The sequence below is a fragment of the Apteryx mantelli genome, chromosome 2 (genome assembly GCF_036417845.1).
Source record: "Apteryx mantelli isolate bAptMan1 chromosome 2, bAptMan1.hap1, whole genome shotgun sequence".
Lineage (NCBI taxonomy): Eukaryota > Metazoa > Chordata > Aves > Apterygiformes > Apterygidae > Apteryx > Apteryx mantelli.
Window position 1 is genome coordinate 67,037,801 of NC_089979.1, and position 5,863 is coordinate 67,043,663.

Consider the following 5,863-nt stretch of genomic DNA (forward strand, 5'->3'; position numbering starts at 1 on the left):
GCTTTCACCCCAGCTCCCAGCATGCTCAGCCCTGCCAAGGCCAAGGTCTCTCTGTGACTGCCCAGAAACGCCTCGCGCAAGCCTCAAAGTCGAAGCCTGTGCTGGGCATGGGGGAGGTTTTCCCAGCAGACTTTATTTCCCACTTGGCTCGCCATCACCTGCAGCACATGCTGGATGCGCTCCCACCCGCTGGCTCTGCCTCACAGTCCAGCGGGGCGAGCGGCGGCGCTCACTTTTGGACCTGGCGGCTCATGTCGTACCTAAGTCCTTCCTCTGGGGATGGAGCTCTTTGGGTGTTCAGCTGGTGTCCTCTCACAGCGTCAGTGTTGAACTATCTATACCAATCATAACAGCTTGAACTGAAGGTATTCCTGCCAGATTAGACAGGTGACTGGGGAGATTAGGTTGAGCCAGGACTTACTTCTTTATTTCCAACTTCTGTAGCTGTTAGTAATGCTGTGTGGATTAGTGTCTATAGTTTTTGAGTGACTGTTGTTTGTTTTTTTTCTCAATTTTTCTATTCTTTCTTTTTTTTATTTTTGCTTGTTTGTTGGAGTTTTTCCACGGGAAAATTTTAAAGAAATTCTACTCCCCCCCTCAGAATAAAAAAAACGAAAACAGAAGACCAAACCCCAAATGTCAGAAAACTGATTGCTTTTTTTGCAAAACAGGATTCTTATTGTCCAGCAGCCCCTACTTATTGACAGACAGAAGCAAAGCAGACAGACCTGTGACGGCAGTGGAAAAAAAAAAAATACAAACACCCTCCCACACGGGATGCAGCTCAATTCCCAAGAACGATGCTGCTGTCATGAGCCCAGCTTGAGCCAAGGGGCTGCGACAGCCCCACCTCGCTGTCCCGCCACGAGGCCATGGCACAAGCAGCAGAGGAGGCTGACGGGCAGCTTAGTTTCACTAACCCCCCACAATGCCCCTCTCAAAAAAAAAAAAAATCTCCCCTCCAGAGTCTAATAGCATGCTTTCAGTTTTGCTTCCATCTATTAGTGCCCCTTTGGCAATTTCCTGCCCTTGCGCTCGTGGCAAGCAGAGCGTGAGCCAGGGCTGCATGGTCGTGCCATGCCCCCCTCGCCCCATGCCCCTCCACGCAAGCCTTCCCCTGCCCCACATGCCCTCCCTCAGCGCATCTGCAGCCCCCTTTCCTCCAGGGCTGCAGTGGGCTCGCAGCAATACATCGCTTTTTGCCGTCTCCCTTGCGCTGCCGGCTCTGCCCAGCACGTGTTTTGGCCCAGCCAAAAAATGGGAAAGGGCTGGGAGGGGATGCAAATCAGAAACAAATAATAAACGGGTGGTTATTTCTGCCCTCGCCTTTCTTTGTCTAGGTGCGAGGGTGCCCCTGCTCCCATCTGGCCCAGGACGCACCGTGAGGCAGGCGTCTGCGTGGTGTCATCTGAAAGGTCAAAGCTAAATGTCAGCTCCGGCTCTGCTGCTCCGCTCCCTCAGCACCAGGGCTCGCTGCTGGTGGCCATCGTGCACCTCCTGGCCTTGCGCCTGCTGCCTAGCCACCACCTGCCCCGTGCCAGCCACCGCAGCGTCGCGAGCTTGAGGGCCGCTAGCTGCAGCGCAGCCCGCTCCCGGGTCTTGCCGCAGCCGCCTGGGAACGGCGCCTTCACCCGCGACGTGGTGGGGGGTCTGGTCTCGGTGGCATGTGGCAGCCATTTAAAGTGGCGCGGTGCTGTGGGTACCCAGCTTTCCCTTTTGCATGAAACGCGAGCCCTAGCCAAGCCGGCAAAGGCAGTGACAATGCAAATGCTGCAAGCAAATGAAAGGCAGCAAACCACCTTCCTTCCCTCCGCCTGAGCCCTCCCTCCCTCCCTGCAGCATTTCTCAATTACAAAGAGGCAAAACTGTAGGTGAGAATATAAAAAGGTGGGGGTGGAGCAAGGGGAGGCAGGGAGGCTCGTTCAAACAGGATAAGACAGCAACTTAAAAAAAAATCACTGGCGTGAAGTTCCTGATGCCAACCACAGAACAAAAGGAACTGCCCTTTTACGTAAGTAAATGCAGCCAACTAGCTGCTGTTTTTGTATGGCTGATACACATTAAGCACAAGAGTTTTACCTTGAGGTGAAGTGTGCTGGTCCCTCCTCAGCAATGCCCAGCTCATGTAAACCCTGTTACTGAATTGTGGGAGTGGGAAACTGCAGAAGACCATTTTAGAGACAACTAAAGATTTTGCCATCTGATGCCATCAGTGGCCACCATGGCTTGAGAGCACAGGACTGAAATGTCCTGGGCTAGCTGGAGCTGTGCAGTATGCCTGTGTGTTTGCCAGTGCACACTCTGCTGACTTTGCTTTGTGCATATCCTTGGGTTATAATTCTTCTTTTCTGATTTGAAACCAGCTCAGGGGATCTGGACACTCATTTCAATGGCATTAGGGCATCTGCTAAGGCACAGGAAACTCTCTGCCTCTCCTCTCATCCCATTTTTGGGGGATGCCCCCTGAGACTGAAGGCAGCAGAGGCTCTTTCAGGAAACACTTGGAGGACATCACTTCCAGGGCACCCAGCAAGTCGGTGAGGACTGTGCTCGATGTCACGCCAGCAGGTTTGGGACTGGTAAATTCCAGCAGACCATACTATAGCAATGTTATTTCTTGACTGCATTTGGTATACATACCCTGCCTTCTCATCATGAGTGGCCCTTGTAGCACACATAGTGCCCAGCTGGGCCTATGATTTCATGGCACTTGGTAGTACAGAAACACGCACACACTGTGCCAAAGAGTTCACAGGCTAGATGATTGAACAAAGATGCAAATAACAAACCACTGAAAACAATATGGAAAGAGTGGAGTGGGCAGCAGGGAGACTACAAGTAATGTTAGTTCAAGCCTACGCTTATATATACAGGAACCACTAACTGGCAACGTTCTTTGAGTGTTAAAAACCACTACCAAAAAATCTTTCCCATATAACCTGAGGAGCCATGAAGGGCCAGCTGTGTTTTCTTGGCAACATGGCAGAGACTGTTCTTAAGGAATACAAAGGGGGGAAGCAACCTTACTTAATTTTCCAGATTTACTCCACTGTATTCATCGTTTAAATGACAGAGGTAAGTTCAGAGCTTCTCCCTTCTGTTGAAATTGCCAGAAAACATTAGCTGGGGAGGGGAAATCTATGTAGTTATTTTATTTATTTTTACTGTTACACAGCTGAGGAGAAAAAGAAAAAAAAGTAGTACAAGGCTGAGACTGAACCACAAAGATGCGTTTTGCAGCAGCAGGCAGTGATAGTGTAGGACTAAGCTAAGAGCTGTAAGTGGGAATGCACAGCGGCAGTGCCCCTGCGCTAGTACTAGAGGCATCACACTCTTGTCAAATGATGCCTCATCAAATGTAGGCCAAATTTCTGGGCTGTGAAGCTTCTGTGCCATCCTCTGCATGTACGTTCTCAGTTCTCCGCAGATGTGTGGCGGAGGCAGCTATCTCCCCAAATCCTGTGGGCTATTTCCATAGGGGTCTCCTCTGTAAAAGCCCACAGAGGAGGGGAGGTTTTGCTAGTTCCCACTTGCACTAGCCCTCCTTGCTGCAGGTACCTGAGGAGGAAGGCCCAGACCTCTAGCAAACGAATCAGGACGGTGTCTAGCCCTCCCTCCTGTGCACTTTACACCGCTCCGTCATGGTAAACTTTCATGTAACTCCACGCATCACCAAACCATATCCCTGCCAAACCGAAGTTACCTCTGGAGCTTCCTCCCGGCTCCTGATGGAGTGGGCCAGAGAAACGCCCCACTGAAGGGCCAGGGCTGCTGGCAGCACTTGCTGCCGCCCTGGTGCACGCAGCATGCAGAATCCTTGAAGGGTCCATTTCTATACTTCATTTTAATTCTGTCTTTTTCTCTAGATGCTGATTGAAAGGTCAAGCCCCTGAAATGTTGAAATTAGTTACTTACAGTCTATTTTCTTTTAAAGTGAGTTTTGCTCTTTTTTTTTTTTCCCCCCCTCCTTATGCAAGCTCATCTGGTTACTTGGTGAGGTGGTCAGAAGGGAATTAACATCCTATAGATTATTCAGCAGGCTGCCAATCACCATTGGAGATGGCCTTTTTACCTTAACTGTGAGGTGAAGCCACAGACATACACAAACACACACAGGAACATGATACTACACACTGTTCAGTTACAGTGTCTGATACGGCCATCAGGCAGAGTCTGATTCACTTCTGGAATTACTCTAGTCTGATGCCGCAGTCAGACTGCTGAGTCCATCGCTGCAATGTGGGCCCACAATTGCCGCAAGTCGGGGGTGAATCAGCCATGCCAGGCTGGCCTTTTCCTAGGTATAACGTGCCACTTGGCACCGCGCAGCACAAGGCGTGCTACGGCACAGAGAACAAGAGCAGGAGCAAGTCAGCACTCCTGACAGACAAGGTCTCATCTCCAGTATACTGAGTGCACAATGATGTTTTTTCTGTTTCACCCACAGAGAGTTTATCTGAGCACCTACAACACAAGCGTACGCTTGCAGACAAAGTGCTGTCTGTACAGCAGGGCAGCCAGATGTTCAGAGTTGTTCCCATGGAGGCCACTTATCTTTTCTTGTAAAAGAACAGATTCAAGTAAATTCTGACTCTATATTCCCACCTTTACTTGACAAACATAACAGGGAAATGCCATTAACACGCAAGCGTTCCTCAAACCACCTTGTTTTTGCTAGTCTTTCACTGCCAGTCACAATGGAAACAACACCACTTCCTCCCACATGCTGTCAGTGCCTAGACTGTAACTGTTCGCTTTTAATTGAATTAGCCAGCCCATTGCTTTTCTGTTATCCTAAACAAAGCAACTACGTTCTGCAAACACCTTGTTGAAGTGACTAAATCAGACAATGAGATAATTATTTCCACTGCATAACTTACTTTGGTTACAAATTGGCCATCAAAACACAAGTGGCTTTGCTCACAAACTGTCAGGTTCATGGGATGTCCTCTGCAGTTAAGTAACGTCATAGACTGGCTCCCAAATGACTAAAGTTGGCTCTGTTTTTCAAACAGAGACTTTACTATATGGGATAAAATCTTAGCCCACAAAGTCAGTGGAATCAGGATTTCAAGCCCCCACCCTAAGCCCTGCCCCAGTCCACCTTCTAAGACTATAAAGATTACATGAACACCTCAGTTTCCACTGAAATACTTGCTGCTGTTGTTGTTACTGCTATTACTAACACAACTGACCACAGTTCACAATATTCCCTAGAGAGGAAAGATAATCTTTGCTTTAATCATCACCATAAAAAGTGGTAGCATTTTTACACTGTGAATAAATATTTCCTTTGTGTCCATCTTAAAAATCCCCTGCTTCCAATGTGTTTAAAAGCAGGTCTAAAGAAGCTCTAACAAATAAACACAGGGCCATTTTAGTAGTGGAAGGATGGTTTTGGGTAGTCTTTGATCATGGCTTTATCCTGGACCTACCGGTAGAGTTTTTAACTGCCCCTTGGCAAACCTCACAAACAGGTTTCCCCACCCACACTCCCTTTCTTCTGGCTTGCCGGGCAGAGAACCTTGCCCTGTGCTTACACAAGGCTCAAAAGGCAGGGGTGCAAGCTTGGAGGGGCTTTCTAGGCACTGTCACCAGCCTGAATCCTTCTCCAGCATTGTGTAGACGCCTTTGCCTGGTTCACATGGCCTTTTCCATCCACCCATGCAACAGAGAAGGGGACAGCTGGTTCCTGCAGCCAGACATGCAGTGTGGCTATGAGGGGCTCTGCGGGCCAGGAAGATGCTCCCTGCACAGGGTTGACCACCCGCCTATGGGAAGGGAAGGAGCTGAGATGCAGGAATGGCTGATTCAAAGCAATGCTGTGCACGCTGGGCACACGTGCTTCCTCGCACACCTGCAG